The sequence below is a fragment of the Falco peregrinus genome, chromosome 3, assembly GCF_023634155.1.
Source record: "Falco peregrinus isolate bFalPer1 chromosome 3, bFalPer1.pri, whole genome shotgun sequence".
Classification (NCBI taxonomy): Eukaryota; Metazoa; Chordata; class Aves; order Falconiformes; family Falconidae; genus Falco; species Falco peregrinus.
This window is the reverse complement of record NC_073723.1, coordinates 222,570-247,623: the sequence shown is the minus strand read 5'-3', so window position 1 is coordinate 247,623 and position 25,054 is coordinate 222,570.

Sequence of the window (25,054 nt, the reverse complement as noted above, 5' to 3'; positions counted from 1 at the left end):
AGTACCCCGGTAGGCAGCTGAAAGGCACCACAAAACTTGTTCTACCTGCTTCCTGGGCTGAGATGGGGAACGGCTGAATTTTGGACTCGGCTGGTGACAGAATGTTCCAAACACACCCCATGCACAACTCCACCGGGGAAGGTGCCAGAAATGAGTTCTTTTGGTAGTTTTTACACTACCCCGGTAGGCAAGAGAAAGACACCACAAAACTTGTTCTACCTGCTTTCTGGGCTGAGATGGGGAACGGCTGAATTTTGGACTCGGGTGGTGACAAAATGTTCCAAACACACCCCATGCACAACTCCACCGGGGAAGGTGCCAGAAACGAGTCCTGTTGGTAGTTTTTACAGTACCGCGGTAGGCAGCTGAAAGGCACCACAAAACTTGTTCTACCTGCTTCCTGGGCTGAGATGGGGAACGGCTGAATTTTGGACTCGGCTGGTGACAGAATGTTACAAACACACCCCATGCACAACTCCACCGGGGAAGGTGCCAGAAATGAGTTCTTTTGGTAGTTTTTACACTACCCCGGTAGGCAAGAGAAAGACACCACAAAACTTGTTCTACCTGCTTCCTGGGCTGAGATGGGGAACGGCTGAATTTTGGACTCGGGTGGTGACAAAATGTTCCAAACACACCCCATGCACAACTCCACCGGGGAAGGTGCCAGAAACGAGTCCTGTTGGTAGTTTTTACAGTACCGCGGTAGGCAGCTGAAAGGCACCACAAAACTTGTTCTACCTGCTTTCTGGGCTGAGATGGGGAACGGCTGAATTTTGGACTCGGCTGGTGACAGAATGTTCCAAACACACCCCATGCACAACTCCACCGGGGAAGGTGCCAGAAACGAGTCCTGTTGGTAGTTTTTACAGTACCCCGGTAGGCAGCTGAAAGGCACCACAAAACTTGTTCTACCTGCTTTCTGGGCTGAGATGGGGAACGGCTGAATTTTGGACTCGGCTGGTGACAGAATGTTCCAAACACACCCCATGCACAACTCCACCGGGGAAGGTGCCAGAAACGAGTCCTGTTGGTAGTTTTTACAGTACCCCCGGTAGGCAGCTGAAAGGCACCACAAAACTTGTTCTATCTGCTTCCTGGGCTAGAGATGGGGAACAGCTGAATTTTGGACTCGGCTGGTGACAAAATGTTCCAAACACACCCCATGCACAGCTCCACCGGGGAAGGTGCCAGAAACGAGTCCTGTTGGTAGTTTTTACACTACCCCGGTAGGCAGCTGAAAGGCACCACAAAACTTGTTCTATCTGCTTCCTGGGCTAGAGATGGGGAACAGCTGAATTTTGGACTCGGCTGGTGGCAAAATGTTCCAAACACACCCCATGCACAGCTCCACCGGGGAAGGTGCCAGAAATGAGTTCTTTTGGTAGTTTTTACACTACCCCGGTAGGCAAGAGAAAGACACCACAAAACTTGTTCTATCTGCTTACTGGCCTGAGATGGGGAATAGCTGAATTTTGGACTCGGCTGGTGACAAAATGTTCCAAACACACCCCATGCACAGCTCCACCGGGGAAGGTGCCAGAAACGAGTTCTGTTGGTAGTTTTTACAGTACCCCGGTAGGCAGCTGAAAGGCACCACAAAACCAGTTCTATCTGCTTCCTGGGCTGAGATGGGGAATCGCTGAATTTTGGACTCGCCTGGTGACAAAATGTTCCAAACACACCCCATGCACAACTCCACCGGGGAAGGTGCCAGAAACGAGTTCTGTTGGTAGTTTTTACACTACCCCGGTAGGCAGCTGAAAGGCACCACAAAACTTGTTCTACCTGCTTTCTGGGCTGAGATGGGGATCGGCTGAGTTTTGGACTCGGCTGGTGACAGAATGTTCCAAACACACCCCATGCACAACTCCACCGGGGAAGGTGCCAGAAACGAGTCCTGTTGGTAGTTTTTACAGTACCCCGGTAGGCAGCTGAAAGGCACCACAAAACTTGTTCTACCTGCTTTCTGGGCTGAGATGGGGAACGGCTGAATTTTGGACTCGGCTGGTGACAAAATGTTCCAAACACACCCCATGCACAGCTCCACCGGGGAAGGTGCCAGAAACGAGTCCTGTTGGTAGTTTTTACAGTACCCCGGTAGGCAGCTGAAAGGCACCACAAAACTTGTTCTACCTGCTTTCTGGGCTGAGACGGGGAACGGCTGAATTTTGGACTCGGCTGGTGACAGAATGTTCCAAACACACCCCATGCACAACTCCACCGGGGAAGGTGCGAGAAAGGAGTCCTGTTGGTAGTTTTTACACTACCCCGGTAGGCAGCTGAAAGGCACCACAAAACCGGTTCTACCTGCTTACTGGCCTGAGATGGGGAATAGCTGAATTTTGGACTCGGCTGGTGACAAAATGTTCCAAACACACCCCATGCACAACTCCACCGGGGAAGGTGCCAGAAACAAGTTCTGTTGGTAGTTTTTACAGTACCCCGGTAGGCAGCTGAAAGGCACCACAAAACTTGTTCTACCTGCTTCCTGGGCTGAGATGGGGAACGGCTGAATTTTGGACTCGGCTGGTGACAGAATGTTACAAACACACCCCATGCACAACTCCACCGGGGAAGGTGCCAGAAATGAGTTCTTTTGGTAGTTTTTACACTACCCCGGTAGGCAAGAGAAAGACACCACAAAACTTGTTCTACCTGCTTTCTGGGCTGAGATGGGGAACGGCTGAATTTTGGACTCGGGTGGTGACAAAATGTTCCAAACACACCCCATGCACAACTCCACCGGGGAAGGTGCCAGAAACGAGTCCTGTTGGTAGTTTTTACAGTACCGCGGTAGGCAGCTGAAAGGCACCACAAAACTTGTTCTACCTGCTTCCTGGGCTGAGATGGGGAACGGCTGAATTTTGGACTCGGCTGGTGACAGAATGTTACAAACACACCCCATGCACAACTCCACCGGGGAAGGTGCCAGAAATGAGTTCTTTTGGTAGTTTTTACACTACCCCGGTAGGCAAGAGAAAGACACCACAAAACTTGTTCTACCTGCTTCCTGGGCTGAGATGGGGAACGGCTGAATTTTGGACTCGGGTGGTGACAAAATGTTCCAAACACACCCCATGCACAACTCCACCGGGGAAGGTGCCAGAAACGAGTCCTGTTGGTAGTTTTTACAGTACCGCGGTAGGCAGCTGAAAGGCACCACAAAACTTGTTCTACCTGCTTTCTGGGCTGAGATGGGGAACGGCTGAATTTTGGACTCGGCTGGTGACAGAATGTTCCAAACACACCCCATGCACAACTCCACCGGGGAAGGTGCCAGAAACGAGTCCTGTTGGTAGTTTTTACAGTACCCCGGTAGGCAGCTGAAAGGCACCACAAAACTTGTTCTACCTGCTTTCTGGGCTGAGATGGGGAACGGCTGAATTTTGGACTCGGCTGGTGACAGAATGTTCCAAACACACCCCATGCACAACTCCACCGGGGAAGGTGCCAGAAACGAGTCCTGTTGGTAGTTTTTACAGTACCCTGGTAGGCAGCTGAAAGGCACCACAAAACTTGTTCTATCTGCTTCCTGGGCTAGAGATGGGGAACAGCTGAATTTTGGACTCGGCTGGTGACAAAATGTTCCAAACACACCCCATGCACAGCTCCACCGGGGAAGGTGCCAGAAACGAGTTCTGTTGGTAGTTTTTACAGTACCCCGGTAGGCAGCTGAAAGGCACCACAAAACCAGTTCTATCTGCTTCCTGGGCTGAGATGGGGAATCGCTGAATTTTGGACTCGCCTGGTGACAAAATGTTCCAAACACACCCCATGCACAACTCCACCGGGGAAGGTGCCAGAAACGAGTTCTGTTGGTAGTTTTTACACTACCCCGGTAGGCAGCTGAAAGGCACCACAAAACTTGTTCTACCTGCTTTCTGGGCTGAGATGGGGATCGGCTGAGTTTTGGACTCGGCTGGTGACAGAATGTTCCAAACACACCCCATGCACAACTCCACCGGGGAAGGTGCCAGAAACGAGTCCTGTTGGTAGTTTTTACAGTACCCCGGTAGGCAGCTGAAAGGCACCACAAAACTTGTTCTACCTGCTTTCTGGGCTGAGATGGGGAACGGCTGAATTTTGGACTCGGCTGGTGACAAAATGTTCCAAACACACCCCATGCACAGCTCCACCGGGGAAGGTGCCAGAAACGAGTCCTGTTGGTAGTTTTTACAGTACCCCGGTAGGCAGCTGAAAGGCACCACAAAACTTGTTCTACCTGCTTTCTGGGCTGAGACGGGGAACGGCTGAATTTTGGACTCGGCTGGTGACAGAATGTTCCAAACACACCCCATGCACAACTCCACCGGGGAAGGTGCGAGAAAGGAGTCCTGTTGGTAGTTTTTACACTACCCCGGTAGGCAGCTGAAAGGCACCACAAAACCGGTTCTACCTGCTTACTGGCCTGAGATGGGGAATAGCTGAATTTTGGACTCGGCTGGTGACAAAATGTTCCAAACACACCCCATGCACAACTCCACCGGGGAAGGTGCCAGAAACAAGTTCTGTTGGTAGTTTTTACAGTACCCCGGTAGGCAGCTGAAAGGCACCACAAAACTTGTTCTACCTGCTTCCTGGGCTGAGATGGGGAACGGCTGAATTTTGGACTCGGCTGGTGACAGAATGTTACAAACACACCCCATGCACAACTCCACCGGGGAAGGTGCCAGAAATGAGTTCTTTTGGTAGTTTTTACACTACCCCGGTAGGCAAGAGAAAGACACCACAAAACTTGTTCTACCTGCTTTCTGGGCTGAGATGGGGAACGGCTGAATTTTGGACTCGGGTGGTGACAAAATGTTCCAAACACACCCCATGCACAACTCCACCGGGGAAGGTGCCAGAAACGAGTCCTGTTGGTAGTTTTTACAGTACCGCGGTAGGCAGCTGAAAGGCACCACAAAACTTGTTCTACCTGCTTCCTGGGCTGAGATGGGGAACGGCTGAATTTTGGACTCGGCTGGTGACAGAATGTTACAAACACACCCCATGCACAACTCCACCGGGGAAGGTGCCAGAAATGAGTTCTTTTGGTAGTTTTTACACTACCCCGGTAGGCAAGAGAAAGACACCACAAAACTTGTTCTACCTGCTTCCTGGGCTGAGATGGGGAACGGCTGAATTTTGGACTCGGGTGGTGACAAAATGTTCCAAACACACCCCATGCACAACTCCACCGGGGAAGGTGCCAGAAACGAGTCCTGTTGGTAGTTTTTACAGTACCGCGGTAGGCAGCTGAAAGGCACCACAAAACTTGTTCTACCTGCTTTCTGGGCTGAGATGGGGAACGGCTGAATTTTGGACTCGGCTGGTGACAGAATGTTCCAAACACACCCCATGCACAACTCCACCGGGGAAGGTGCCAGAAACGAGTCCTGTTGGTAGTTTTTACAGTACCCCGGTAGGCAGCTGAAAGGCACCACAAAACTTGTTCTACCTGCTTTCTGGGCTGAGATGGGGAACGGCTGAATTTTGGACTCGGCTGGTGACAGAATGTTCCAAACACACCCCATGCACAACTCCACCGGGGAAGGTGCCAGAAACGAGTCCTGTTGGTAGTTTTTACAGTACCCTGGTAGGCAGCTGAAAGGCACCACAAAACTTGTTCTATCTGCTTCCTGGGCTAGAGATGGGGAACAGCTGAATTTTGGACTCGGCTGGTGACAAAATGTTCCAAACACACCCCATGCACAGCTCCACCGGGGAAGGTGCCAGAAACGAGTCCTGTTGGTAGTTTTTACACTACCCCGGTAGGCAGCTGAAAGGCACCACAAAACTTGTTCTATCTGCTTCCTGGGCTGAGATGGGGAACGGCTGAATTTTGGACTCGGCTGGTGACAAAATGTTCCAAACACACCCCATGCACAACTCCACCGGGGAAGGTGCCAGAAACGAGTTCTGTTGGTAGTTTTTACACTACCCCGGTAGGCAGCTAAAAGGCACCACAAAACTTGTTCTATCTGCTTCCTGGGCTAGAGATGGGGAACAGCTGAATTTTGGACTCGGCTGGTGGCAAAATGTTCCAAACACACCCCATGCACAGCTCCACCGGGGAAGGTGCCAGAAATGAGTTCTTTTGGTAGTTTTTACACTACCCCGGTAGGCAAGAGAAAGACACCACAAAACTTGTTCTATCTGCTTACTGGCCTGAGATGGGGAATAGCTGAATTTTGGACTCGGCTGGTGACAAAATGTTCCAAACACACCCCATGCACAGCTCCACCGGGGAAGGTGCCAGAAACGAGTTCTGTTGGTAGTTTTTACAGTACCCCGGTAGGCAGCTGAAAGGCACCACAAAACCAGTTCTATCTGCTTCCTGGGCTGAGATGGGGAATCGCTGAATTTTGGACTCGCCTGGTGACAAAATGTTCCAAACACACCCCATGCACAACTCCACCGGGGAAGGTGCCAGAAACGAGTTCTGTTGGTAGTTTTTACACTACCCCGGTAGGCAGCTGAAAGGCACCACAAAACTTGTTCTACCTGCTTTCTGGGCTGAGATGGGGATCGGCTGAGTTTTGGACTCGGCTGGTGGCAAAATGTTCCAAACACACCCCATGCACAGCTCCACCGGGGAAGGTGCCAGAAACGAGTTCTGTTGGTAGTTTTTACAGTACCCCGGTAGTCAGCTGAAAGGCACCACAAAACTTGTTCTACCTGCTTTCTGGGCTGAGATGGGGAACGGCTGAATTTTGGACTCGGCTGGTGACAGAATGTTCCAAACACACCCCAAGCACAACTCCACCGGGGAAGGTGCCAGGAACGAGTCCTGTTGGTAGTTTTTACAGTACCCCGGTAGGCAGCTGAAAGGCACCACAAAACTTGTTCTACCTGCTTTCTGGGCTGAGATGGGGAACGGCTGAATTTTGGACTCGGCTGGTGACAGAATGTTACAAACACACCCCATGCACAACTCCACCGGGGAAGGTGCCAGAAATGAGTTCTTTTGGTAGTTTTTACACTACCCCGGTAGGCAAGAGAAAGACACCACAAAACTTGTTCTACCTGCTTTCTGGGCTGAGATGGGGAACGGCTGAATTTTGGACTCGGGTGGTGACAAAATGTTCCAAACACACCCCATGCACAACTCCACCGGGGAAGGTGCCAGAAACGAGTCCTGTTGGTAGTTTTTACAGTACCGCGGTAGGCAGCTGAAAGGCACCACAAAACTTGTTCTACCTGCTTCCTGGGCTGAGATGGGGAACGGCTGAATTTTGGACTCGGCTGGTGACAGAATGTTACAAACACACCCCATGCACAACTCCACCGGGGAAGGTGCCAGAAATGAGTTCTTTTGGTAGTTTTTACACTACCCCGGTAGGCAAGAGAAAGACACCACAAAACTTGTTCTACCTGCTTCCTGGGCTGAGATGGGGAACGGCTGAATTTTGGACTCGGGTGGTGACAAAATGTTCCAAACACACCCCATGCACAACTCCACCGGGGAAGGTGCCAGAAACGAGTCCTGTTGGTAGTTTTTACAGTACCGCGGTAGGCAGCTGAAAGGCACCACAAAACTTGTTCTACCTGCTTTCTGGGCTGAGATGGGGAACGGCTGAATTTTGGACTCGGCTGGTGACAGAATGTTCCAAACACACCCCATGCACAACTCCACCGGGGAAGGTGCCAGAAACGAGTCCTGTTGGTAGTTTTTACAGTACCCCGGTAGGCAGCTGAAAGGCACCACAAAACTTGTTCTACCTGCTTTCTGGGCTGAGATGGGGAACGGCTGAATTTTGGACTCGGCTGGTGACAGAATGTTCCAAACACACCCCATGCACAACTCCACCGGGGAAGGTGCCAGAAACGAGTCCTGTTGGTAGTTTTTACAGTACCCTGGTAGGCAGCTGAAAGGCACCACAAAACTTGTTCTATCTGCTTCCTGGGCTAGAGATGGGGAACAGCTGAATTTTGGACTCGGCTGGTGACAAAATGTTCCAAACACACCCCATGCACAGCTCCACCGGGGAAGGTGCCAGAAACGAGTCCTGTTGGTAGTTTTTACACTACCCCGGTAGGCAGCTGAAAGGCACCACAAAACTTGTTCTATCTGCTTCCTGGGCTGAGATGGGGAACGGCTGAATTTTGGACTCGGCTGGTGACAAAATGTTCCAAACACACCCCATGCACAACTCCACCGGGGAAGGTGCCAGAAACGAGTTCTGTTGGTAGTTTTTACACTACCCCGGTAGGCAGCTAAAAGGCACCACAAAACTTGTTCTATCTGCTTCCTGGGCTAGAGATGGGGAACAGCTGAATTTTGGACTCGGCTGGTGGCAAAATGTTCCAAACACACCCCATGCACAGCTCCACCGGGGAAGGTGCCAGAAATGAGTTCTTTTGGTAGTTTTTACACTACCCCGGTAGGCAAGAGAAAGACACCACAAAACTTGTTCTATCTGCTTACTGGCCTGAGATGGGGAATAGCTGAATTTTGGACTCGGCTGGTGACAAAATGTTCCAAACACACCCCATGCACAGCTCCACCGGGGAAGGTGCCAGAAACGAGTTCTGTTGGTAGTTTTTACAGTACCCCGGTAGGCAGCTGAAAGGCACCACAAAACCAGTTCTATCTGCTTCCTGGGCTGAGATGGGGAATCGCTGAATTTTGGACTCGCCTGGTGACAAAATGTTCCAAACACACCCCATGCACAACTCCACCGGGGAAGGTGCCAGAAACGAGTTCTGTTGGTAGTTTTTACACTACCCCGGTAGGCAGCTGAAAGGCACCACAAAACTTGTTCTACCTGCTTTCTGGGCTGAGATGGGGATCGGCTGAGTTTTGGACTCGGCTGGTGGCAAAATGTTCCAAACACACCCCATGCACAGCTCCACCGGGGAAGGTGCCAGAAACGAGTTCTGTTGGTAGTTTTTACAGTACCCCCGGTAGTCAGCTGAAAGGCACCACAAAACTTGTTCTACCTGCTTTCTGGGCTGAGATGGGGAACGGCTGAATTTTGGACTCGGCTGGTGACAGAATGTTCCAAACACACCCCAAGCACAACTCCACCGGGGAAGGTGCCAGGAACGAGTCCTGTTGGTAGTTTTTACAGTACCCCGGTAGGCAGCTGAAAGGCACCACAAAACTTGTTCTACCTGCTTTCTGGGCTGAGATGGGGATCGGCTGAGTTTTGGACTCGGCTGGTGGCAAAATGTTCCAAACACACCCCATGCACAGCTCCACCGGGGAAGGTGCCAGAAACGAGTTCTGTTGGTAGTTTTTACAGTACCCCGGTAGGCAGCTGAAAGGCACCACAAAACCGGTTCTATCTGCTTACTGGCCTGAGATGGGGAATAGCTGAATTTTGGACTCGGCTGGTGACAAAATGTTCCAAACACACCCCATGCACAGCTCCACCGGGGAAGGTGCCAGAAACGAGTTCTGTTGGTAGTTTTTACAGTTCGCGGTAGGCAGCTGAAAGGCACCACAAAACCGGTTCTACCTGCTTTCTGGGCTGAGATGGGGAATCGCTGAATTTTGGACTCGCCTGGTGACAAAATGTTCCAAACACACCCCACACACAACTCCACCGGGGAAGGTGCCAGAAACGAGTTCTGTTGGTAATTTTTACAGTACCCCGGTAGTCAGCTGAAAGGCACCACAAAACTTGTTCTACCTGCTTTCTGGGCTGAGATGGGGAACGGCTGAATTTTGGACTCGGGTGGCGACAAAATGTTCCAAACACACCCCATGCACAACTCCACCGGGGAAGGTGCCAGAAATGAGTTCTTTTGGTAGTTTTTACACTACCCCGGTAGGCAAGAGAAAGACACCACAAAAGTTGTTCTACCTGCTTTCTGGGCTGAGATGGGGATCGGCTGAGTTTTGGACTCGGCTTGTGACAGAATGTTCCAAACACACCCCATGCACAACTCCACCGGGGAAGGTGCCAGAAACGAGTTCTGTTGGTAGTTTTTACAGTACCCCGGTAGTCAGCTGAAAGGCACCACAAAACTTGTTCTACCTGCTTTCTGGGCTGAGATGGGGAAAGGCTGAATTTTGGACTCGGCTGGTGACAAAATGTTCCAAACACACCCCATGCACAGCTCCACCGGGGAAGGTGCCAGAAACAAGTCCTGTTGGTAGTTTTTACACTACCCCGGTAGGCAGCTGAAAGGCACCACAAAACTTGTTCTACCTGCTTTCTGGGCTGAGATGGGGAACGGCTGAATTTTGGACTCGGCTGGTGACAGAATGTTCCAAACACACCCCATGCACAACTCCACCGGGGAAGGTGCCAGAAACGAGTCCTGTTGGTAGTTTTTACAGTACCCCCGGTAGGCAGCTGAAAGGCACCACAAAACTTGTTCTATCTGCTTCCTGGGCTAGAGATGGGGAACAGCTGAATTTTGGACTCGGCTGGTGACAGAATGTTCCAAACAGACCCCATGCACAGCTCCACCGGGGAAGGTGCCAGAAACGAGTTCTGTTGGTAGTTTTTACACTACCCCGGTAGGCAGCTGAAAGGCACCACAAAACTTGTTCTACCTGCTTTCTGGGCTGAGATGGGGAAACGCTGAATTTTGGACTCGGCTGGTGACAGAATGTTCCAAACACACCCCATGCACAACTCCACCGGGGAAGGTGCCAGAAACGAGTTCTGTTGGTAGTTTTTACACTACCCCGGTAGGCAAGAGAAAGACACCACAAAAGTTGATCTACCTGCTTTCTGGGCTGAGATGGGGAACCGCTGACTTTTGGACTCGGCTGGTGGCAAAATGTTCCAAACACACCCCATGCACAGCTCCACCACGGAACGTGCCAGAAACGAGTTCTGTTGGTAGTTTTTACAGTACCCCGGTAGGCAGCTGAAAGGCACCACAAAACTTGTTCTACCTGCTTTCTGGGCTGAGATGGGGAACGGCTGAATTTTGGACTCGGCTGGTGACAGAATGTTCCAAACACACCCCATGCACAACTCCACCGGGGAAGGTGCCAGAAACGAGTCCTGTTGGTAGTTTTTACACTACCCCGGTAGGCAGCTGAAAGGCACCACAAAACTTGTTCTACCTGCTTTCTGGGCTGAGATGGGGAACGGCTGAATTTTGGACTCGGCTGGTGACAAAATGTTCCAAACACACCCCATGCACAGCTCCACCGGGGAAGGTGCCAGAAACAAGTCCTGTTGGTAGTTTTTACAGTACCCCGGTAGGCAGCTGAAAGGCCCCACAAAACTTCTTCTACCTGCTTTCTGGGCTGAGATGGGGAACGGCTGAATTTTGGACTCGGCTGGTGACAGAATGTTCCAAACACACCCCATGCACCGCTCCACCGGGGAAGGTGCCAGAAAGGAGTCCTGTTGGTAGTTTTTACAGTACCCCGGTAGGCAGCTGAAAGGCACCACAAAACTTGTTCTACCTGCTTTCTGGGCTGAGATGGGGATCGGCTGAGTTTTGGACTCGGCTGGTGGCAAAATGTTCCAAACACACCCCATGCACAACTCCACCGGGGAAGGTGCCAGAAACGAGTTCTGTTGGTAGTTTTTACACTACCCCGGTAGGCAGCTGAAAGGCACCACAAAACCGGTTCTACCTGCTTACTGGCCTGAGATGGGGAATAGCTGAATTTTGGACTCGGCTGGTGACAAAATGTTCCAAACACACCCCATGCACAACTCCACCGGGGAAGGTGCCAGAAACAAGTTCTGTTGGTAGTTTTTACACTACCCCGGTAGGCAGCTGAAAGGCACCACAAAACTTGTTCTACCTGCTTCCTGGGCTGAGATGGGGAACGGCTGAATTTTGGACTCGGCTGGTGACAGAATGTTACAAACACACCCCATGCACAACTCCACCGGGGAAGGTGCCAGAAATGAGTTCTTTTGGTAGTTTTTACACTACCCCGGTAGGCAAGAGAAAGACACCACAAAACTTGTTCTACCTGCTTCCTGGGCTGAGATGGGGAACGGCTGAATTTTGGACTCGGCTGGTGACAGAATGTTCCAAACACACCCCATGCACAACTCCACCGGGGAAGGTGCCAGAAACGAGTTCTGTTGGTAGTTTTTACAGTACCCCGGTAGGCAGCTGAAAGGCACCACAAAACCGGTTCTACCTGCTTACTGGCCTGAGATGGGGAATAGCTGAATTTTGGACTCGGCTGGTGACAAAATGTTCCAAACACACCCCATGCACAACTCCACCGGGGAAGGTGCCAGAAACAAGTTCTGTTGGTAGTTTTTACAGTACCGCGGTAGGCAGCTGAAAGGCACCACAAAACTTGTTCTACCTGCTTTCTGGGCTGAGATGGGGAACGGCTGAATTTTGGACTCGGCTTGTGACAGAATGTTACAAAGACACCCCATGCACAACTCCACCGGGGAAGGTGCCAGAAACGAGTCCTGTTGGTAGTTTTTACAGTACCCCGGTAGGCAGCTGAAAGGCACCACAAAACTTGTTCTACCTGCTTTCTGGGCTGAGATGGGGAACGGCTGAATTTTGGACTCGGCTGGTGACAGAATGTTCCAAACACACCCCATGCACAACTCCACCGGGGAAGGTGCCAGAAACGAGTCCTGTTGGTAGTTTTTACAGTACCCCGGTAGGCAGCTGAAAGGCACCACAAAACTTGTTCTACCTGCTTTCTGGGCTGAGATGGGGAACGGCTGAATTTTGGACTCGGCTGGTGACAGAATGTTCCAAACACACCCCATGCACAACTCCACCGGGGAAGGTGCCAGAAACGAGTCCTGTTGGTAGTTTTTACAGTACCCCGGTAGGCAGCTGAAAGGCACCACAAAACTTGTTCTATCTGCTTCCTGGGCTAGAGATGGGGAACAGCTGAATTTTGGACTCGGCTGGTGACAAAATGTTCCAAACACACCCCATGCACAGCTCCACCGGGGAAGGTGCCAGAAACGAGTCCTGTTGGTAGTTTTTACACTACCCCGGTAGGCAGCTGAAAGGCACCACAAAACTTGTTCTATCTGCTTCCTGGGCTGAGATGGGGAACGGCTGAATTTTGGACTCGGCTGGTGACAAAATGTTCCAAACACACCCCATGCACAACTCCACCGGGGAAGGTGCCAGAAACGAGTTCTGTTGGTAGTTTTTACACTACCCCGGTAGGCAGCTGAAAGGCACCACAAAACTTGTTCTATCTGCTTCCTGGGCTAGAGATGGGGAACAGCTGAATTTTGGACTCGGCTGGTGGCAAAATGTTCCAAACACACCCCATGCACAGCTCCACCGGGGAAGGTGCCAGAAATGAGTTCTTTTGGTAGTTTTTACACTACCCCGGTAGGCAAGAGAAAGACACCACAAAACTTGTTCTATCTGCTTACTGGCCTGAGATGGGGAATAGCTGAATTTTGGACTCGGCTGGTGACAAAATGTTCCAAACACACCCCATGCACAGCTCCACCGGCTAAGGTGCCAGAAACGAGTTCTGTTGGTAGTTTTTACAGTACACCGGTAGGCAGCTGAAAGGCACCACAAAACCAGTTCTATCTGCTTCCTGGGCTGAGATGGGGAATCGCTGAATTTTGGACTCGCCTGGTGACAAAATGTTCCAAACACACCCCATGCACAACTCCACCGGGGAAGGTGCCAGAAACGAGTTCTGTTGGTAGTTTTTACACTACCCCGGTAGGCAGCTGAAAGGCACCACAAAACTTGTTCTACCTGCTTTCTGGGCTGAGATTGGGAACGGCTGAATTTTGGACTCGGGTGGTGACAGAATGTTCCAAACACACCCCATGCACAACTCCACCGGGGAAGGTGCCAGAAACGAGTTCTTTTGGTAGTTTTTACACTACCCCGGTAGGCAGCTGAAAGGCACCACAAAACTTGTTCTACCTGCTTTCTGGGATGAGATGGGGATCGGCTGAGTTTTGGACTCGGCTGGTGGCAAAATGTTCCAAACACACCCCATGCACAGCTCCACCGGGGAAGGTGCCAGAAACGAGTCCTGTTGGTAGTTTTTACACTACCCCGGTAGGCAGCTGAAAGGCACCACAAAACTTGTTCTATCTGCTTCCTGGGCTGAGATGGGGAACAGCTTAATTTTGGACTCGGCTGGTGACAAAATGTTCCAAACACACCCCATGCACAACTCCACCGGGGAAGGTGCCAGAAACGAGTTCTGTTGGTAGTTTTTACAGTACCCCGGTAGTCAGCTGAAAGGCACCACAAAACTTGTTCTACCTGCTTTCTGGGCTGAGATGGGGAACGGCTGAATTTTGGACTCGGGTGGTGACAGAATGTTCCAAACACACCCCATGCACAACTCCACCGGGGAAGGTGCGAGAAAGGAGTCCTGTTGGTAGTTTTTACAGTACCCCGGTAGGCAGCTGAAAGGCACCACAAAACTTGTTCTACCTGCTTTCTGGGCTGAGATGGGGATCGGCTGAGTTTTGGACTCGGCTGGTGGCAAAATGTTCCAAACACACCCCATACACAACTCCACCGGGGAAGGTGCCAGAAATGAGTTCTGTTGGTAGTTTTTACACTACCCCGGTAGGCAGCTGAAAGGCACCACAAAACCGGTTCTACCTGCTTACTGGCCTGAGATGGGGAATAGCTGAATTTTGGACTCGGCTGGTGACAAAATGTTCCAAACACACCCCATGCACAACTCCACCGGGGAAGGTGCCAGAAACAAGTTCTGTTGGTAGTTTTTACACTACCCCGGTAGGCAGCTGAAAGGCACCACAAAACTTGTTCTACCTGCTTCCTGGGCTGAGATGGGGAACGGCTGAATTTTGGACTCGGCTGGTGACAGAATGTTCCAAACACACCCCATGCACAACTCCACCGGGGAAGGTGCCAGAAATGAGTTCTTTTGGTAGTTTTTACACTACCCCGGTAGGCAAGAGAAAGACACCACAAAACTTGTTCTACCTGCTTCCTGGGCTGAGATGGGGAACGGCTGAATTTTGGACTCGGGTGGTGACAAAATGTTCCAAACACACCCCATGCACAACTCCACCGGGGAAGGTGCCAGAAACGAGTCCTGTTGGTAGTTTTTACAGTACCGCGGTAGGCAGCTGAAAGGCACCACAAAACTAGTTCTACCTGCTTTCTGGGCTGAGATGGGGAACGGCTGAATTTTGGACTCGGCTGGTGACAGAATGTTCCAAACACACCCCATGCACAACTCCACCGGGGAAGGTGCCAGAAATGAGTTCTTTTGGTAGTTTTTACACTACCCCGGTAGGCAAGAGAAAGACACCACAAAACTTGTTCTACCTGCTTTCTGGGCTGAGATGGGGAACGGCTGAATTTTGGACTCGGCTGGTGACAGAATGTTCCAAACACACCCCATGCACAACTCCACCGGGGAAGCTGCCAGAAACGAGTTCTGTTGATAGTTTTTACAGTACCCCGGTAGGCAGCTGAAAGGCACCACAAAACCGGTTCTACCTGCTTACTGGCCTGAGATGGGGAATAGCTGAATTTTGGACTCGGCTGGTGACAAAATGTTCCAAACACACCCCATGCACAACTCCACCGGGGAAGGTGCCAGAAACAAGTTCTGTTGGTAGTTTTTACACTACCCCGGTAGGCAGCTGAAAGGCACCACAAAACTTGTTCTACCTGCTTTCTGGGCTGAGATGGGGAACGGCTGAATTTTGGACTCGGCTGGTGACAGAATGTTACAAACACACCCCATGCACAACTCCACCGGGGAAGGTGCCAGAAACGAGTCCTGTTGGTAGTTTTTACAGTACCCCGGTAGGCAGCTGAAAGGCACCACAAAACTTGTTCTACCTGCTTTCTGGGCTGAGATGGGGAACGGCTGAATTTTGGACTCGGCTGGTGACAGAATGTTCCAAACACACCCCATGCACAACTCCACCGGGGAAGGTGCCAGAAACGAGTTCTGTTGATAGTTTTTACAGTACCCCGGTAGGCAGCTGAAAGGCACCACAAAACCGGTTCTACCTGCTTACTGGCCTGAGATGGGGAATAGCTGAATTTTGGACTCGGCTGGTGACAAAATGTTCCAAACACACCCCATGCACAACTCCACCGGGGAAGGTGCCAGAAACAAGTTCTGTTGGTAGTTTTTACACTACCCCGGTAGGCAGCTGAAAGGCACCACAAAACTTGTTCTACCTGCTTCTTGGGCTGAGATGGGGAACGGCTGAATTTTGGACTCGGCTGGTGACAGAATGTTACAAACACACCCCATGCACAACTCCACCGGGGAAGGTGCCAGAAATGAGTTCTTTTGGTAGTTTTTACACTACCCCGGTAGGCAAGAGAAAGACACCACAAAACTTGTTCTACCTGCTTCCTGGGCTGAGATGGGGAACGGCTGAATTTTGGACTCGGGTGGTGACAAAATGTTCCAAACACACCCCATGCACAACTCCACCGGGGAAGGTGCCAGAAACGAGTCCTGTTGGTAGTTTTTACAGTACCGCGGTAGGCAGCTGAAAGGCACCACAAAACTAGTTCTACCTGCTTTCTGGGCTGAGATGGGGAACGGCTGAATTTTGGACTCGGCTGGTGACAGAATGTTCCAAACACACCCCATGCACAACTCCACCGGGGAAGGTGCCAGAAATGAGTTCTTTTGGTAGTTTTTACACTACCCCGGTAGGCAAGAGAAAGACACCACAAAACTTGTTCTACCTGCTTTCTGGGCTGAGATGGGGAACGGCTGAATTTTGGACTCGGCTGGTGACAGAATGTTCCAAACACACCCCATGCACAACTCCACCGGGGAAGCTGCCAGAAACGAGTTCTGTTGATAGTTTTTACAGTACCCCGGTAGGCAGCTGAAAGGCACCACAAAACCGGTTCTACCTGCTTACTGGCCTGAGATGGGGAATAGCTGAATTTTGGACTCGGCTGGTGACAAAATGTTCCAAACACACCCCATGCACAACTCCACCGGGGAAGGTGCCAGAAACAAGTTCTGTTGGTAGTTTTTACAGTACCCCGGTAGGCAGCTGAAAGGCACCACAAAACTTGTTCTACCTGCTTTCTGGGCTGAGATGGGGAACGGCTGAATTTTGGACTCGGCTGGTGACAAAATGTTCCAAACACACCCCATGCACAACTCCACCGGGGAAGGTGCCAGAAACGAGTTCTGTTGATAGTTTTTACAGTACCCCGGTAGGCAGCTGAAAGGCACCACAAAACCGGTTCTACCTGCTTTCTGGGCTGAGATGGGGAACGGCTGAATTTTGGACTCGGCTGGTGACAGAATGTTCCAAACACACCCCATGCACAACTCCACCGGGGAAGGTGCCAGAAACGAGTCCTGTTGGTAGTTTTTACACTACCCCGGTAGGCAGCTGAAAGGCACCACAAAACTTGTTCTACCTGCTTTCTGGGCTGAGATGGGGAACGGCTGAATTTTGGACTCGGCTGGTGACAGAATGTTCCAAACACACCCCATGCACAACTCCACCGGGGAAGGTGCCAGAAACGAGTTCTGTTGGTAGTTTTTACACTACCCCGGTAGGCAGCTGAAAGGCACCACAAAACCGGTTCTACCTGCTTACTGGCCTGAGATGGGGAATAGCTGAATTTTGGACTCGGCTGGTGACAAAATGTTCCAAACACACCCCATGCACAACTCCACCGGGGAAGGTGCCAGAAACAAGTTCTGTTGGTAGTTTTTACACTACCCCGGTAGGCAGCTGAAAGGCACTACAAAACTTGTTCTACCTGCTTCCTGGGCTGAGATGGGGAACGGCTGAATTTTGGACTCGGCTGGTGACAGAATGTTACAAACACACCCCATGCACAACTCCACCGGGGAAGGTGCCAGAAACGAGTTCTTTTGGTAGTTTTTACACTACCCCGGTAGGCAAGAGAAAGACACCACAAAACTTGTTCTACCTGCTTCCTGGGCTGAGATGGGGAACGGCTGAATTTTGGACTCGGGTGGTGACAAAATGTTCCAAACACACCCCATGCACAACTCCACCGGGGAAGGTGCCAGAAACGAGTCCTGTTGGTAGTTTTTACAGTACCGCGGTAGGCAGCTGAAAGGCACCACAAAACTAGTTCTACCTGCTTTCTGGGCTGAGATGGGGAACAGCTGAATTTTGGACTCGGCTGGTGACAGAATGTTCCAAACACACCCCATGCACAACTCCACCGGGGAAGGTGCCAGAAATGAGTTCTTTTGGTAGTTTTTACACTACCCCGGTAGGCAAGAGAAAGACACCACAAAACTTGTTCTACCTGCTTTCTGGGCTGAGATGGGGAACGGCTGAATTTTGGACTCGGCTGGTGACAGAATGTTCCAAACACACCCCATGCACAACTCCACCGGGGAAGCTGCCAGAAACGAGTTCTGTTGATAGTTTTTACAGTACCCCGGTAGGCAGCTGAAAGGCACCACAAAACCGGTTCTACCTGCTTACTGGCCTGAGATGGGGAATAGCTGAATTTTGGACTCGGCTGGTGACAAAATGTTCCAAACACACCCCATGCACAACTCCACCGGGGAAGGTGCCAGAAACAAGTTCTGTTGGTAGTTTTTACACTACCCCGGTAGGCAGCTGAAAGGCACCACAAAACTTGTTCTACCTGCTTTCTGGGCTGAGATGGGGAACGGCTGAATTTTGGACTCGGCTGGTGACAGAATGTTCCAAACACACCCCATGCACAACTCCACCGGGGAAGGTGCCAGAAACGAGTTCTGTTGGTAGTTTTTACACTACCCCGGTAGGCAGCTGAAAGGCACCACAAAACTTGTTCTACCTGCTTTCTGGGCTGAGATGGGGATCGGCTGAGTTTTGGACTCGGCTGGTGGCAAAATGTTCCAAACACACCCCATGCACAGCTCCACCGGGGAAGGTGCCAGAAATGAGTCCTGTTGGTAGTTTTTACACTACCCCGGTAGGCAGCTGAAAGGCACCACAAAACTTGTTCTATCTGCTTCCTGGGCTGAGATGGGGAACAGCTTAATTTTGGACTCGGCTGGTGACAAAATGTTCCAAACACACCCCATGCACAACTCCACCGGGGAAGGTGCCAGAAACGAGTTCTGTTGGTAGTTTTTACAGTACCCCGGTAGTCAGCTGAAAGGCACCACAAAACTTGTTCTACCTGCTTTCTGGGCTGAGATGGGGAACGGCTGAATTTTGGACTCGGGTGGTGACAGAATGTTCCAAACACACCCCATGCACAACTCCACCGGGGAAGGTGCCAGAAACGAGTTCTGTTGGTAGTTTTTACACTACCCCGGTAGGCAGCTGAAAGGCACCACAAAACTTGTTCTACCTGCTTTCTGGGATGAGATGGGGATCGGCTGAGTTTTGGACTCGGCTGGTGGCAAAATGTTCCAAACACACCCCATGCACAGCTCCACCGGGGAAGGTGCCAGAAACGAGTCCTGTTGGTAGTTTTTACAGTACCCCGGTAGGCAGCTGAAAGGCACCACAAAACTTGTTCTACCTGCTTTCTGGGCTGAGATGGGGAACGGCTGAATTTTGGACTCGGGTGGTGACAGAATGTTCCAAACACACCCCATGCACAACTCCACCGGGGAAGGTGCCAGAAACGAGTTCTGTTGGTAGTTTTTACACTACCCCGGTAGGCAGCTGAAAGGCACCACAAAACTTGTTCTACCTGCTTTCTGGGATGAGATGGGGATCGGCTGAGTTTTGGACTCGGCTGGTGGCAAAATGTTCCAAACACACCCCATGCACAGCTCCACCGGGGAAGGTGCCAGAAACGAGTCCTGTTGGTAGTTTTTACAGTACCCCGGTAGGCAGCTGAAAGGCACCACAAAACTTGTTCTACCTGCTTTCTGGGCTGAGATGGGGAACGGCTGAATTTTGGACTCGGCTGGTTACAGAATGTTCCAAACACACCCCATGCACAACTCCACCGGGGAAGGTGCCAGAAACGAGTTCTGTTGATAGTTTTTACAGTACCCCGGTAGGCAGCTGAAAGGCACCACAAAACCGGTTCTACCTGCTTTCTGGGCTGAGATGGGGAACGGCTGAATTTTGGACTCGGCTGGTGACAGAATGTTCCAAACACACCCCATGCACAACTCCACCGGGGAAGGTGCCAGAAACGAGTCCTGTTGGTAGTTTTTACACTACCCCGGTAGGCAGCTGAAAGGCACCACAAAACTTGTTCTACCTGCTTTCTGGGCTGAGATGGGGAATAGCTGAATTTTGGACTCGGCTGGTGACAAAATGTTCCAAACACACCCCATGCACAACTCCACCGGGGAAGGTGCCAGAAACAAGTTCTGTTGGTAGTTTTTACACTACCCCGGTAGGCAGCTGAAAGGCACCACAAAACTTGTTCTACCTGCTTCCTGGGCTGAGATGGGGAACGGCTGAATTTTGGACTCGCCTGGTGACAAAATGTTCCAAACACACCCCATGCACAACTCCACCGGGGAAGGTGCCAGAAACGAGTTCTGTTGGTAGTTTTTACAGTACCCCGGTAGTCAGCTGAAAGGCACCACAAAACTTGTTCTACCTGCTTTCTGGGCTGAGATGGGGAACGGCTGAATTTTGGACTCGGGTGGTGACAGAATGTTCCAAACACACCCCATGCACAACTCCACCGGGGAAGGTGCCAGAAACGAGTTCTGTTGGTAGTTTTTACACTACCCCGGTAGGCAGCTGAAAGGCACCACAAAACCGGTTCTACCTGCTTTCTGGGCTGAGATGGGGAACGGCTGAATTTTGGACTCGGCTGGTGACAGAATGTTCCAAACACACCCCATGCACAACTCCACCGGGGAAGGTGCCAGAAACGAGTCCTGTTGGTAGTTTTTACACTACCCCGGTAGGCAGCTGAAAGGCACCACAAAACTTGTTCTACCTGCTTTCTGGGCTGAGATGGGGAACGGCTGAATTTTGGACTCGGCTGGTGACAGAATGTTCCAAACACACCCCATGCACAACTCCACCGGGGAAGGTGCCAGAAACGAGTTCTGTTGGTAGTTTTTACACTACCCCGGTAGGCAGCTGAAAGGCACCACAAAACCGGTTCTACCTGCTTCCTGGGCTGAGATGGGGAACGGCTGAATTTTGGACTCGGGTGGTGACAAAATGTTCCAAACACACCCCATGCACAACTCCACCGGGGAAGGTGCCAGAAACGAGTCCTGTTGGTAGTTTTTACAGTACCGCGGTAGGCAGCTGAAAGGCACCACAAAACTAGTTCTACCTGCTTTCTGGGCTGAGATGGGGAACAGCTGAATTTTGGACTCGGCTGGTGACAGAATGTTCCAAACACACCCCATGCACAACTCCACCGGGGAAGGTGCCAGAAATGAGTTCTTTTGGTAGTTTTTACACTACCCCGGTAGGCAAGAGAAAGACACCACAAAACTTGTTCTACCTGCTTTCTGGGCTGAGATGGGGAACGGCTGAATTTTGGACTCGGCTGGTGACAGAATGTTCCAAACACACCCCATGCACAACTCCACCGGGGAAGCTGCCAGAAACGAGTTCTGTTGATAGTTTTTACAGTACCCCGGTAGGCAGCTGAAAGGCACCACAAAACCGGTTCTACCTGCTTACTGGCCTGAGATGGGGAATAGCTGAATTTTGGACTCGGCTGGTGACAAAATGTTCCAAACACACCCCATGCACAACTCCACCGGGGAAGGTGCCAGAAACAAGTTCTGTTGGTAGTTTTTACACTACCCCGGTAGGCAGCTGAAAGGCACCACAAAACTTGTTCTACCTGCTTTCTGGGCTGAGATGGGGAACGGCTGAATTTTGGACTCGGCTGGTGACAGAATGTTCCAAACACACCCCATGCACAACTCCACCGGGGAAGGTGCCAGAAACGAGTTCTGTTGGTAGTTTTTACACTACCCCGGTAGGCAGCTGAAAGGCACCACAAAACTTGTTCTACCTGCTTTCTGGGCTGAGATGGGGAACGGCTGAATTTTGGACTCGGCTGGTGACAGAATGTTCCAAACACACCCCATGCACAACTCCACCGGGGAAGCTGCCAGAAACGAGTTCTGTTGGTAGTTTTTACAGTACCCCGGTAGTCAGCTGAAAGGCACCACAAAACTTGTTCTACCTGCTTTCTGGGCTGAGATGGGGAACGGCTGAATTTTGGACTCGGGTGGTGACAGAATGTTCCAAACACACCCCATGCACAACTCCACCGGGGAAGGTGCCAGAAACGAGTTCTGTTGGTAGTTTTTACACTACCCCGGTAGGCAGCTGAAAGGCACCACAAAACTTGTTCTACCTGCTTTCTGGGATGAGATGGGGATCGGCTGAGTTTTGGACTCGGCTGGTGGCAAAATGTTCCAAACACACCCCATGCACAGCTCCACCGGGGAAGGTGCCAGAAACGAGTCCTGTTGGTAGTTTTTACACTACCCCGGTAGGCAGCTGAAAGGCACCACAAAACTTGTTCTATCTGCTTCCTGGGCTGAGATGGGGAACAGCTTAATTTTGGACTCGGCTGGTGACAAAATGTTCCAAACACACCCCATGCACAACTCCACCGGGGAAGGTGCCAGAAACGAGTTCTCTTGGTAGTTTTTACAGTACCCCGGTAGGCAGCTGAAAGGCACCACAAAACTTGTTCTACCTGCTTTCTGGGCTGAGATGGGGAACGGCTGAATTTTGGACTCGGGTGGTGACAGAATGTTCCAAACACACCCCATGCACAACTCCACCGGGGAAGGTGCCAGAAATGAGTTCTTTTGGTAGTTTTTACACTACCCTGGTAGGCAAGAGAAAGACACCACAAAACTTGTTCTACCTGCTTTCTGGTCTGAGATGGGGATCGGCTGAGTTTTGGACTCGGCTGGTGGCAAAATGTTCCAAACACACCCCATGCACAGCTCCACCGGGGAAGGTGCCAGAAACGAGTTCTGTTGGTAGTTTTTACAGTACCCCGGTAGTCAGCTGAAAGGCACCACAAAACTTGTTCTACCTGCTTTCTGGGCTGAGATGGGGAACGGCTGAATTTTGGACTCGGCTGGTGACAGAATGTTCCAAACACACCCCATGCACAACTCCACCGGGGAAGGTGCCAGAAACGAGTCCTGTTGGTAGTTTTTACAGTACCCCGGTAGGCAGCTGAAAGGCACCACAAAACTTCTTCTACCTGCTTTCTGGGCTGAGATGGGGATCGGCTGAGTTTTGGACTCGGCTGGTGGCAAAATGTTCCAAACACACCCCATGCACAGCTCCACCGGGGAAGGTGCCAGAAACGAGTTCTGTTGGTAGTTTTTACAGTACCCCGGTAGGCAGCTGAAAGGCACCACAAAACCGGTTCTATCTGCTTACTGGCCTGAGATGGGGAATAGCTGAATTTTGGACTCGGCTGGTGACAAAATGTTCCAAACACACCCTATGCACAGCTCCACCGGGGAAGGTGCCAGAAACGAGTCCTGTTGGTAGTTTTTACAGTACCCCGGTAGGCAGCTGAATGGCACCACAAAACCAGTTCTATCTGCTTCCTGGGCTGAGATGGGGAATCGCTGAATTTTGGACTCGCCTGGTGACAAAATGTTCCAAACACACCCCACGCACAACTCCACCGGGGAAGGTGCCAGAAACGAGTTCTGTTGGTAGTTTTTACAGTACCCCGGTAGGCAGCTGAAAGGCACTACAAAACTTGTTCTACCTGCTTTCTGGGCTGAGATGGGGAACGGCTGAATTTTGGACTCGGGTGGTGACAGAATGTTCCAAACACACCCCATGCACAACTCCACCGGGGAAGGTGCCAGAAATGAGTTCTTTTGGTAGTTTTTACACTACCCTGGTAGGCAAGAGAAAGACACCACAAAACTTGTTCTACCTGCTTTCTGGGCTGAGATGGGGATCGGCTGAGTTTTGGACTCGGCTGGTGGCAAAATGTTCCAAACACACCCCATGCACAGCTCCACCGGGGAAGGTGCCAGAAACGAGTCCTGTTGGTAGTTTTTACAGTACCCCGGTAGGCAGCTGAAAGGCACCACAAAACTTGTTCTACCTGCTTTCTGGGCTGAGATGGGGATCGGCTGAGTTTTGGACTCGGCTGGTGGCAAAATGTTCCAAACACACCCCATGCACAGCTCCACCGGGGAAGGTGCCAGAAACGAGTTCTGTTGGTAGTTTTTACAGTACCCCGGTAGACAGCTGAAAGGCACAACAAAACCAGTTCTATCTGCTTACTGGCCTGAGATGGGGAATAGCTGAATTTTGGACTCGGCTGGTGACAGAATGTTCCAAACACACCCCATGCACAACTCCACCGGGGAAGGTGCCAGAAACGAGTTCTGTTGGTAGTTTTTACAGTACCCCGGTAGGCAGCTGAAAGGCACCACAAAACCAGTTCTATCTGCTTCCTGGGCTGAGATGGGGAATCGCTGAATTTTGGACTCGCCTGGTGACAAAATGTTCCAAACACACCCCATGCACAACTCCACCGGGGAAGGTGCCAGAAACGAGTTCTGTTGGTAGTTTTTACAGTACCCCGGTAGTCAGCTGAAAGGCACCACAAAACTTGTTCTACCTGCTTTCTGGGCTGAGATGGGGAACGGCTGAATTTTGGACTCGGGTGGTGACAGAATGTTCCAAACACACCCCATGCACAACTCCACCGGGGAAGGTGCCAGAAACGAGTTCTGTTGGTAGTTTTTACAGTACCCCGGTAGGCAGCTGAAAGGCACCACAAAACTTGTTCTACCTGCTTTCTGGGCTGAGATTGGGAACGGCTGAATTTTGGACTCGGGTGGTGACAGAATGTTCCAAACACACCCCATGCACAACTCCACCGGGGAAGGTGCCAGAAACGAGTTCTGTTGGTAGTTTTTACACTACCCCGGTAGGCAAGAGAAAGACACCACAAAACTTGTTCTACCTGCTTTCTGGGCTGAGATGGGGATCGGCTGAGTTTTGGACTCGGCTGGTGGCAAAATGTTCCAAACACACCCCATGCACAGCTCCACCGGGGAAGGTGCCAGAAACGAGTTCTGTTGGTAGTTTCTACAGTACCCCGGTAGTCAGCTGAAAGGCACCACAAAACTTGTTCTACCTGCTTTCTGGGCTGAGATGGGGAACGGCTGAATTTTGGACTCGGCTGGTGACAGAATGTTCCAAACACACCCCAAGCACAACTCCACCGGGGAAGGTGCCAGAAACGAGTCCTG